Here is a 13,152-nt window from a genome sequence, read left to right on the forward strand (position 1 = left end):
TGGCTGCAAGTCCTCTCGATTCCTATTCACCCTTGCAATCCTCCGCAACCCATCCCGTATCCTCCTGGGGCTCATATTTGATGTTGTCTCCATTGACTCTTCCCCTCTTCCTGTAGGACTAGCTGCTCTTCTCTTCTTCCTTGCCCTCTCACCTTCAGCGACCACCTGCTTTGCCCCTTCTTCATTTTCTAACTCTGCAAACCTGTTCCTGAGCTCTATTTCTCCTTCACTGGCCCGTCTTTTCCTCTGCCTGGTTTCTCTTAGTCACATGCTTCCACTGTCCACTTTCCTCACCCAGCAGTCTCCCCTCAGAATTCTTTGGTCCTGCTTCCATCTGCAAGTCTGAGCTTATCCCTTCAGCCTCTTCATGTCTTTGCTCCATCATCTGCTTGACCCCCCTTCTAAACTCAACCAGAGTTTCCACCTGCATCTCCAGTCCTCGGATCTTTTCTTCCATCAGGTCTATCAGGCGGCACTTCATGCAGACGAAACTCTTTTCAGGTACCCCCTCCAGGATCATGTACATGCCACAGCTTCCACATCCAGTCATCCTCATTGTGTCTTTCACTGCTGCTTCTCTATTGGTCATAGCCTTCCCACCTAAAACCTGTTAGTCCAAGAAACACATATGAAAACAAACCCCCAACAGGCACCAGAACACTGGCAGACCGCCACCCACTCCCTTCACTAGCCTGTCAGTTCCTCTGCTTAGGTCTCTAAGTCTCCCCGCAACCTCCCCCATAAACTCCCCTGTTTACAGCTCTGTTTGCTGGCTGCTGTGCCACTGCAGCTGTCTATGCCGCTGCCTGCCTTTATAGGACCCTTAAGCAGGGAAGCCCCACCCCCTAATCAGGGCTCAGCTCCTCTCCGAGCACACTGCCCCTATTTGCTTGATGGGGAGCAAGGATTTGAGTAGAGGTCTCCCCTCTCTCAGGAGAACACTCTAACCATTGAGTGATGGGATAGTGTGATGTGGGGCTACCTCAGTCTCCTGAGGAAACTGTTCCATTTTGGATATTTAAAAAGACCCAATGGATCAGGGGACCTGGACTGGACCCTGGGTCTGCCACCTCCCAGGTGGTGCCTTAGCTTTATAATCCAGGGGTTATCTCACTGTCTCTGTCCCCATAACCATGTTGCCAGGCCAGCCCCCTTTGGAGCCTTTCAGGGCACAATTCACCCTGCTGCAGGTCTCCACAAATATGTCTCTGTCTCTATAAGGTTCAGCATTCCAGCCAAAGCACGTTTCAGTCCTAACCCTTTCAGAGTGCTGAGGTGCAAATGTAATAAGAAATAAAATAAACAACTCCAAAACAGGGTCATCCCACAGACCTTCAGTAGGCCCCACCCTTCTATCAAGAGCTGGACTCCAAAACAGTTGGTGCTTCTGCCAAGTCTCCCAGGGGCTTACATCCCTTCTAAGAGGGCTGATCTAGCTGGCAACGTACAGAGCTTTCACCAGGCTTCTTTCCCCTCCCCAGGAAGCAGAGCTCTACCATACTTCCCAGTCAGCCCCAAACTGTGCTAGCACTCCCAGGGGTGGCTCTATGTTTTTTGCCACCGCAAGCATGGCAGGCAGGCGGTTTTTGGCTGCGCACCTGCGGGTGGTCCACTGTTCACTTGGATTCGGCGGCACGTCTGCAGGAGGTCCGCTGGTCACGCGGATTCAGCAGCATGTCTGCAGGAGGTCTGACAGTGCCGTGCCATCGACATCCCCACCGCCGAATTGCCGCTGAAGTTGCGGACTGGCAGACCTCCTGCAAGCGAGCCACTGAAAGCTGCCTGCCTGCCATCCTCACAGCAACTGGCAGGCTGCCCCCCATGGCTTGCCGCCCCAGGCACGTGCTTGCTGCACTGGTGCCTGGAACCGCCCCTGAGCACTCTTCTTTCTAGCTTTCCTCTCCACACCTGACATTGATTGCAGGTGTAGCAGGATAGAGGTCACCTGTGGCCATAAGCTTTCCTTAACCCTTTCATTACCAGTGGAAAGCCTGTCACTCTCTTTAACCCCCTGTTAGCTAATGTGGGGACTACAGTCTACCAGAAGCTGATGGCTCTCTAATTCTTTATCCAAGTGAAACAGTTGCAACAGAAGCAATTGAAGGAACCTCAGAACAAATTATCCCATAGTTTAGTGGTTAGCACAGGGATGGGCAAACTTTTTGGCCTGAGAGCCACATCTAGGTATGGAAATTGTGCAGAGGGCCATGAATGCTCATGAAATTGGGGGTTGGGTGTGGGAGGGGTGAGGGATGGGGGTATGAGCTCTGGAGATGGGGCCAGAAATTCAGGGTGCAGGATGGGGCTCCGGGCTGGGAGCTGGGGTGTGGGGATGAACGCTTCAGCTGAGGGTGGATCTGGGGTGGGACTGGGGATGAAGAGTTAGGGGTGTAGGAGGGTGCTCCAAGCTGGGATCAAGGTGTTTAGAGGGTGGAAGAGGGATCAGGGCTGGGGCAGGGGATTGGGGCACATGGGGGGGTGAGAGCTCCAGCTGGGAGTGCGGACTCTGGGTTGGAGCTGATAGATGAGGAGTGTGGGATGCAGGAGGGTGCTCTGGGCTGGGACCAAGGGTTTCAGAGGATGGGAGGGGGATTGGGGCTGGGCAGGGGGTTGCGGCACAGGAGGGAGTTGGGATGCAGGCTTCGGGCAGTGCTTACCTCAAGCAGCTCTCTGAAGCAGTGGGAGCTCAAAGGCCAGATTAAGAGGTCTGATAGGCCGGACGCGGCACATGGGCCGGAGTTTGCCCACGCTTGGATTAGCACATACTCCTGAGAGGTAGAAGACTTCTGTTCAAATACTTTTCCTCCCTCAGTCAGAGGGGAGGCATTGAGCCTGTGTCTCCCACATCCCAGGTGAGTTATAAGGTGGGCATGGATGTCTCTGGTGATGGCATTTTTTGTGGAGTGAGGCAGGCACCTGACTCAGTCTTATAAGAAATGATTTGGGCACCTAACTCCAGGAAATGGGCTCCTGGCTGTGGATCAGAAGCAGAAATAGCTGCCTATCTCTCTCTCATTGGCTGGCTCAGGCTCAGGTGACTCCCCATTTAACATGATGGCTTTTGTGGATCTCATTCTTAGTCAGCTGTCTCTCTCCATGCCTAGCCACCTAACTCAGGTGTTGTAGATTACAGTGTTGTTCCAGTGATTTTTCTAGGGGCATGGAGTGGGGCATCACAGCAGGGCCTGGGCCAGCCCCCACGGAGGGTAGGGAAGGAGTGCCACCCAGCCCTGCTCTGTCCCCAGCTCTGCTCCAGCCCCGAGTCCTGACTATGGCTACGCTCCTGTCCCTACCTCCAGCCCTGGCTCCTGATTACTGCTCTGGTCCCGGCTCTGTCCCCCTGCCGTGACCATTAGCTTCCAGACATGGCTTCTGACCCCACCCACACCCTCAGCTGCAGCCCTGGCTAAGCCCTTGGCTCTTGGCCCAGTGTGATTCTGGCCCCAGTTTTCCCTCCAAAGGTGGCCCCAGCCCTGACTGTGGCTCTGGGTGGAGGCGTGGGACAGGAGTAAGGAGGAGGCATGAGGCAAAAAGTTTGAGGACCTCTGGTTTACAGATCCAACCTGTGTATCAGCCTAGGCTGCTAGGGGTATGTCTTCATTGCAGAGTTAATGCAGGTTTACTATCCACACACAAAACCCTCTGACCCAGATCTGGGGTGCTTTAAGCTCGGGTTAGCTGGCATGACTGGGATAGGGTTGCCAACTTTCTAATCACACAAAACTGAACACCCTATCCCTGTCCCTTCCCTGAGGCCCTACTCCCTGCTCACTACATTCCCCACTCCCTCAGTGGCTTGCTGTCCCCCACCCTCATGCACTTTCACTGGGCTGGGGAAGGGTGTTGGGATGTAGGAGGGGGTGAGGGTTCCAGCTGGGGATGTGGTGTCTGGAGTGTGGCTCGGGATGAGGGGTTTGAGGTGCAGGACGGAGTTCCAGGCTGGGGGGTGGGGCCAAGAGATTTGGAGTGTGGAAGCGGGCTGTGGGTTGAGGCAGAGGGTTGGGGTGCAGGAGGGGTACATTTTCTGTGATGGGGTGTGGGCTCTGGGGTGGGACTGAGGATGAGGGGTTCAGGGTGTGGGAGGGGGCTCTAGGTGAGGTCAAGGGGTTGGGGTGCAGGGTGGGTGAGGGCTTTGACTGAGAGGTAGAAGACTGAGAGGTGCAGGCTCTGGGGTGGGGCCAGGGATGAGGGGTTTGGGGTGCAGGAGGGGGCTCCGGGCTGGGATCAAGGGGTTTGGAGGGTGGAAGAGGGATCAGGGCTGGGGCAAGGGCTTGGGGTTGGTCGAGGGCTTACCTCGGGCAGCTCCCAGTCAGCGGATTTTAGGCAGGGGGGCCAGGAGGCTCTGCGAGCTGCTCTCGCCCACAGGCACTGCCCCCCAGCTGCCTGGCCTGTGGGAGTACAGAGCCAGTGCTTGGGGTGAAGGCAGCATGTGGAGCCCTGTGGTCCCACTGCCCAGGAGCCGGACCTGCTGGCCGCTTTCGGTGCACAGCGCGATGCCAGGACAGGTAGGGATTAGCTTGCCTTAGCTCCACATCACCACCAACTGGACTTTTAATGACTCAGTTAGCAGTGCTGACTGGAACCACCAGGGTGCCTGTTTGACCGGGCATTCCAGTCGAAAACCAGATGTCTGGCAACCCTAGCCTGGTGGGGTAGAGCCTGGGCTCTGCTATCATTTCACTTTGACACAATTCACTGGGAAAAAATCCTAGAGTCAGCATAAAGAACCACTGGATATTCCCCAGACACACACATGCAAGTGCAGAAACACTGAAGCTATAGTAATGCAGATATGGCTTTGCAGCGGGAACGCTTACACCTAGGAGCTGATCACCTGGGCTAACTTAGCAGTGAAGAAAAGCCCAAGGGGTTTGGCATGTGGTTAAAATTTCCCATCAATTAACTGTGTGCTGTGTTGCTACAGGAATGAGGTATATGACTTGAGAAATTATTTTTAATGCATTAAATACTGCATATCTTAGTCAGGCAAAGCTCCCATCAATTCAGATGAAGTTAATGGGAGTTTTGTTTGAGAAAGGTTCGTAGGATATGGCACTGGATACATAAGCGTAATGTCTGTGAATATCATTCTGAACCCTGTGCTAGTATGGAGTCTTTTTTGATTAACATGACTGCATCAGTGCTGGAATTAGGGATACTGGGGTGCTACCGCCAGGAGCGGCACTATGTTTTTTGCCACCCCAAGCACAGAAGTCAGGCAGGCTATGGCAGCACACCTGCGGGCGGTCCTCTGGTCCCGCGGATTCGGCAGCGTTTCTGCAGGTGATCTGCCAAAGCTGTGGGACCAGCGGACCTCCTGCAGGCGTGCCACCAAAGCCTGCCTGACTGCCACCCTCATGGTGACCGGTATGCCACCCCCCGTGGATCATCACCTCAGGCACGTGCTTGCTGTGCTGGTGCCTGGAGCCACCCCTGGCTACCGCACCCCTTGGCTTGAAGTGGTATCCATCATACACGGGGTTTGCAGTTTGGTTCAATGGCTCTCAGCACCCGCACTATACAAATTGTTCTAGCATCCCAGTATGACTATCATAGGCCATCTAGTTCTGGCAGAGTGGTGTTCCTGGAAAAGAAAATAACCAATAGATATAAGGTTTAATTAATGTCAGTAATTATACCACACACCTTTATATAAAATAGTTTAGCAGTTTGCTTGTTAATTTTTAATGTAAACATTCATTTTTATAATATTTCTGCACATCAAGCATACACAACATTGAAAACTTACCCTGTTGCTTAAAGAAACAAAACTAGCTCCTTAATATTTTAAGAAAAGAAATATTGATTATAGTTATTCTGATCAATATAGAAATTAATCAATAGACACAGAAATTTAGTGTCTCTTTAGGCTTCATTGCTTTGTGGCTGATAAAGAAAACAATCATATCCTAGTAGCACTAAAATAAGCATTGTTACTTTGAACTAGGGCTTTAAAAATATTAACTTTTGTTGTAAATTAACGAACTGTACCAGTGAGACACGTCTCACAAATTACAAAAATAGTGCCTATACATTAAGTATCCAAAAAAAGCAACAAACATTTTGTACATTGGGTATAATTGAAGCATGATCAATGTTCCTAGAAAATGCAACATACACCTCTACCCCAATATAATGCTGTCCTCGGGAGCCAAAAAATCTTACCGCATTATCGGTGAAATCATGTTATATCAAACTTGCTTTGATCTGCCGGAGTGCACAGCCCCGCCCCCCTGGAGCACTGCTTTACTGCATTATATCCGAATTAGTGTTATATCGAGTTGCGTTATATCAGGGTAGAGGTATACATAGATTTTTTTTAACTCAAAGTTTCCTTATTTATTCCTTAATTAATATCTGTCCATCAATTCATGGTAGAGGAGAAAAGTAGAGCAGGAGCACAAACACAGACCACAGAGGAGAAAGTTCATTACTGGTCATTATTTCCATTCCTCTGGTTATGAAATACTACTCTAACCATGAGACGCAAAGCAAGATGACAACAAAAGTAAAAAAAAGGGCAAAATGATCCTTAACAGTGCTGCCTACTCACTGGAAAACAATTAAGGCACAGAGTTAAATTACTTCAGTTGAAGCTCATACTATTTAACTATTTAATTAGCTGCTGCATGAGATAAGAAATGAGATTAAGTTTTTAAGTGTTTCAGTGTCCAAGCCAAAAGTAGACACCCCTAAAGCATTTTAATTTACAGTTTTTACTAGTAGCTTTTTCTTGCGACAAATAATTTTATCCCAGTTTTTGACTTCTAATTTTTGTGTGTGTGTGACATTAATTTGGAATTAGGCTTCTGATTACTTTAATTTCCAAACTGTATTTGTCTAGAACATAATGGGGCCATTAGTGTGAATTTACAATGTACATGTTAGTCAAAACTGCTGCAAGAGTGGTATGATCTAGACCAAATAGCCATGCAACGGGCACTGTGACTGCTAATACGCAAAGATTTTTTGTTTATTCCAGAGACAAAATACTTGAAGAATATGTGTGAAAGTTTTATATGTCTAGAATCTCTGAAACAACATAGAGATTAAAAAAAAAACACTCAATATGCATTTTAAAGTAAGATCAACTGAAGTGCAACAGGAAGAGAAGGAAGTTATAATGTTACATATCATGAAATCACACTAGAGAAATCCATATTCCCTTTGGGTAAGCTTCGGGTTAAATAAAAGGACAGTCTGTTAATAAAGGAATGATGCAATCCAACAATAGTGTACACTGTATTGGGTAACACTTAAAATTTGGAGAATTATAAAAGTAGTTGTTGGATGGGTACACCTACATTCTTTATAAGAGGAGATGTCATAGTGAAGTTGACTAAAGCAAAGAACACCTCTGCTGTGGATGCCATCTGGTAACCTTTGACTTGTCTTTACCTCCCTGTGTAACAGTTCTTAGAACTAGCTTTTAAGATCTTACCATAGATTAACATATTAAAATGTGTAATTTAAAAACATATTTAAAAAATTCTGGAACTACTTTGGTGAATGTTTGATTTTCAGCAGAATCTAAAATAATTGAAACTGATCTGGAATTATTTAGGTTCAGGACAGTCTAATAAACACAGCTTGGTCTACCTTCTCTTGGGAAGTTCCAGTGTCCCCTCTTCAAACATACACATCAAGCAACCAGCATTTCTATATACAATTAAAACATTTAACTGAGCTGTGATGTGCCAATTAAAGATCCCAAGATAACATTTTAGTTCCTTGGTTGGGCATTTAGTTCATGTCAGCATTTAGTTATATGCTGGAGGAGAGGACTCTGTAACTGTTCAGGAGAAATTGATTAGAAAACCATCTATGTATTGCCCCATTACTGTGGTTTCTGAGTGAAACTCAAATAAATGTTTAAAAATATATGAACATTATACAGGTACCTATGCTATGAATATTAGTTTATATGTCCACTACATCAATGGCAGGTGTGTAATGCTTAGGTTACTAGGCCTACAGAGGTGAAAGGTGCTGGGAGTAGTGAATCATGGATATGAGCTATGTTCATATAATGCTGAGTACTAACAAGCAAAATGGTTCAGAAACCACACCACCTTCAAAGATCTCAAGTTGGGCTAGTAGGGACCTCGACAGCATGTCTGTTGCCACTTGCCCATATCTCATGCTCTGTCAGCCAGAGGAACGTGGTAGTCTCCACTGACAGTTGTCTTCATAGAAGCTGACTGCTGTCAGGTCAGTTTTTAAAAAATTGTTTTGGTAAAAGAGCAGGCTTACGGTCACATCCTGCACCAATTGACTCTTCCAATTATTCAGAACTTCCAGACCTCTCCCATCTGACTATTTTTTAAAGGAGCAGTAACACTCTAACAGAACGTATACAACTGATATTCGATACTTTGCCAAGCTGCCTCCATTTGACGTGGAAAACTTCCACCTGCTCAGTGACCAGAGTCCTGACTTGAACTAGTGACTCTAGATCTGTGGCTCCCAAGTGTTATATTTGCTCTCAGCCGGCTGATAATGGAGTCTATTGAGTTGTGCCTGATCCAATGTATGCTATAGTTTAAGACAGTAATTATTTTATTCTGGCAACTACTGTGTATCAGCCGGATCCGTTTAGCAATTTTCTAAAGAAGTAAAGCTCTTCCTCCCCGCTCAAACAACAGTCAGAAACTCATGTGTCATAATTAATCAGGCATCAGAAAGCTACTATATCATTAACTATAATTTTGAGCTTTAACAATATTGTCAATGTGCCTTGGCATTTTGTCATCACTATACCATTTGTAAAAATCAGTTTCACTATGTTTTCTTTTCCTTGATCTCTGTGGTTGGCAGACTTATTTGTTTTTATGTCTAATGGAAACACTAGAACTATTGGTAAAAAGTGAAGTGCTGCTATGAAAAACACATGATCTCTTTTTTCTTTAAATACATCTTTCTCTATTTAAAAATCAGTATTTTGAAATTCAAAATCATTTTTCCATTAGTTCAAAAAGCAGCAAGAACTTGTTTTTCATACTTTCTCTCTAAACTCAGCAGCAAGACTCTTCTGAGTTACTCTTCAGAGTTTGCTCTTGCAAACTCTTTCCCACCTGCCCCCTTTTCTTCTACACAGAGGTATTTTCAGAAATCTCCTGTTATCAGGCAGTGCAGAGATTTTAGCAATGGTGGAAGCTTTAAATGTTATCACAGCAGATCATGTTTTGAGAGATAAAGTGCAGGAATAACAAAATATTGTAGTGTTGTAAAGATTTAGCCCTGCTCTTTGTTTAAAAAATAAAGCAAAAAACGAATAAATCTCTATGTGCTATAAGAGCAGATTATACCAGATATTTCTCTTTCTGTTTCAGAATATCAGTGCGTGAAGCTCTAGCTGTCAGCAAGTTTTCCAAATCCATGTTTCTGACAATTACGGTCAATACCTGTATGTTTGTTTGCAGGTCTCCAGTCTTATATTGTTGTTGTTGTTGTCTACCACATGTCTTGTTCTTCATGTTGAATCCAGAACAGGTTTCTTGTAATTTCTTTACCAGATGTAACACAGATTGATGTACTAAGTGTAATTAGTATTATCTGTTCCAAACCATATAAAGAAAAGCTGTGACAGAAAAAAAAGCCCAGTTCAACCATGTAAAGACACAGGGCCAGATCCTTGGCATTACTCCATCCCGCGTTATAATGCTCCAATAAGTTAATTTAAACAGCTAGCTGGGCATTCTCCTTCCTCCATCTCTTTACTAAGTATGGATTTTATGGTCTCCTTTTTTTCCCATTTCCTGTCCAAATTAGGGTTTTGGAAGAAAGCTCAGATATCTTAATCAACACAATCTAGACAGGACTGAGGCAATACTGGTGTACAGAGAAAAGCGTTTTTAGAGTAATGACTGTTCTTTCCAATGAAAGGGTTTCCCCACTCTTTCTCCCCTGCAGGCATCAATCTCAGCACTGTATTGGACCTATTACTGCTACTGAACTGTTAGGGTGTCAAAAAAGGTGTGTGAACTCAGGTTAGCTAACGCACACAGCTAACGTGGGTTACATAACAGTAAAGACACAGCAACTTGAGTTTTAACTTGGGTTAGCAGCTCGAGCTCACTATGAGGCTCCTCCATGGGCTTTAGCTCAAGTTGCTAACCTGAGCTAAAAGCAGAGTTTGTATGTCTATCCTGCTACTTTAACCTGAGTTAGCTAAACTGAGTTAAGAACACTTTTTTTGGGGGGGTGGCGGCAATGTAGACATAACCTAAGAGATTAGTATTTACATCTAGTTGCAGCAGAGAAGAGAAGTGGCAGACCATGGCACAGACTAAGGCATTAATCATGCTTTTGCCCTCTCAAGGCTAATCTACTATAATGAAGTCTACTTAGTGCTAAGGTTGAAGACCACCACACAGAAGCTTCAGCTAGTGCAAAACGCAGCCACTTGTCTCTGATATGTTAGCCTTTCTTGAACACAACTCTTTGCATTTCAGTCTCCCAATCCTCTTTTGGGCGCAATTCAAAGTGCTGGTCATCATCCACAAGGCCAGTATCATTGCCTCATTGTGGGAGTGAGTAGTTAGATACATACCTGATTCATGCATGCTGAAGTGGGAAGTTCAGATACATGTACAAATTCAGAGGGCACAATGTGGGTGTCCATGTTTTAAACTTGGGCACCTCTTGCATGAGGTTTCACAAACTCACTCAATGTCCCCAGTGCTTAATTGCATATTTAAAGCTCTGATTTAGCTAAAAGATGTATAATATCTCATGTAGTCACATGGTTCCCTGTTATGGGTCTACAGTGCAAATAATATCCTAGTTTACTCCAGTGAAATAGTAAATTAAAATGGGGCAATTTTTTTTTACTCCTACTTCATAAGTAATTGGTGCATAGGATTTAAATCACTAATGCTTGGGCAAATCCAAACCGAATTTCTTCACATTGGACAGAGAACTTTATACCGAAAGGTTTATCTTGTTGGAACAAAAGTTTTGTGCTCAGGCTACTTCTAACCCTGAGGCACATATGTACATATATAACTAAGAAACAGATTGAGTTTTTGGGGTGGTTTGGAAGATGCATTACTGTGGGGGAAAATGGGAGTTGAGTTGGAGGATCAGGAACAAAGAGTTTTGCTTTAAGTTTCCAGATACACGGTATGCTACCAAATGCCTTGTATCAGCTATTATAAGATCAGTTAGAAATAAAGTATAAGGGGTGGGGGTGGGGAACAGGCATTTAAAAAAAAACCTTTCAGCAGCATGACAAACAAAATAAGCAGCAAGAGAAGAATAAAATCAGGGCTGGATTTATCTTTAAATACAAAGTTTATATTTCAGTTTCCAGAACAAGGGATAGACTTAGGGTAAGTTTGGATCCTATCATTATCCTATGATCAGGTTACATGGTATTTTTAGATTTTAATACTGTACATGTTTTGACCCAAATGCAGTTAAAATCTTCTTTTGACTTGGATCTACTGCAAATTATGCCATTAATACCAGACACTCTATAAACTAGAATTGGAATAGAATTTCATGGACACACGCCTGGAGTGGAGTTTTTTGTTTTTGGGTTTTTTGTTTTTGGTTTTGTAATCTGCTGAAAACTAGTGAATCCCATCAACCAGAACTCAGGAGGAAGGCTTTCAAAACATTCTGGATTTTTTGTTTGTGCTAACTCACAGTTTTGTGGGCATTCCTTCCCAGTGAAAAGCACAAGAGATAGTGTGTGAACAAATAAATATATAGAGATTCTTGAATGTACACCCTTTCCCTTCAAATCACTTTCTGTACTTGATGCACACACTATATTCTAATATGGTAAATATCTTACATCCCCTCAGGAGACAATATTGCTCTAATAATTCAGAAGGACATTTTTTTCTTGTACTTTGAAATAAAGGGCAACTGGTATCAATTTTGGGATTACTGCTGCTCAGAAACCTCCAAAAGTAACATAAGTTTGTTGAAATATTTGTTGAGACTTCACCATGATCTTTCCAAATTTCACTGGGTGTCTTCTTTGTATTCTTCTTATGCCCCCAAAATGGAACATCTGAGGTTTGAAAATGACTAATACAAAATTCATTTTCATGTGGATTGAGGCTCTTAATGTTTCCAGTTCCCCATATTCAGCCACGATCTGCATGGATTCAGTACCATAGCTTTATACAAGGGATAAATGTGACCATATATATCAAGCAATCCTGCCCCCAACCTGCCTCCAATAACGAGCTTCCTAAACCCATGTCCTAACTCCTTATTAACCATAATATTTCATAACCAGTGTATGCCTACACACTTTTCATATTCAGTACAGCCCCCATTATTAGTTATATAGGGTCAGATTGTGGCCCATCCTGCATGAGGTGTAAGGCAACCACTTACTTCCCCATGCCTTCTGTCCATGCCCTGGGTAGCAACTTGGAGAGGAGAGCTACTTCCATAAGGTCAAGTCCCCTGTGGGGAGGGAGTGCACAAGAAGGGAGGGAAACAAGTAAAGCCTTGGATCCATCCATACTTTCAGGAGATCTTAGCCTTCATTTCTTTATTAGATGAATTTTTGTTTAAATTATACAGCATATTCTGGCTTCCTTTTTTCTTAATCACTTGTCTTATATTTCTTCCCCCCCCAGTGTTTGAAACAGTGCTTTACAAGCAGAATTAATTTTCAGAATAGATCTTTAGAAGTGTTAAAATAAAATATATACAGCTATTGAACATGATCAAAGATTTCATATGGGTTGGAAACAGAAGCAAATATCAAATCTAGTGGCACTTTTGTTTAATAAAATTCTCTGCTTCTTCTTTTACAACCTGCCAATGCCCACCTCATTTTTACTCTCCTCTTAAATACAAGGACTATAGTTCGGCTGGTACAGTAATGCTGATACAGTGACATTAATGGCTAATGAGAGCCTCTATTTTGTTGGTCACATTGTATATTAGTATTCACAGGTATAACTCCCACTGATTTTACTGAGATTTATGTGTGCATATCTAAGAGCAGAATTTGGCAGACCTTTTAGGGTATTAGATTTAGTTCTCATAAACTGGAACTAATGGAAACCCAGAGTAGCCTGATCCTTTTTTATTGAAGTTTAACTAGTGCCCTGGTAATTGATTGCTTAAAAACTCTGTTAATATGTCAAGCAATATAAGTGTGTATATATATAAAAAAAC

Source organism: Gopherus flavomarginatus, chromosome 4 (assembly GCF_025201925.1).
Source record: "Gopherus flavomarginatus isolate rGopFla2 chromosome 4, rGopFla2.mat.asm, whole genome shotgun sequence".
Classification (NCBI taxonomy): Eukaryota; Metazoa; Chordata; order Testudines; family Testudinidae; genus Gopherus; species Gopherus flavomarginatus.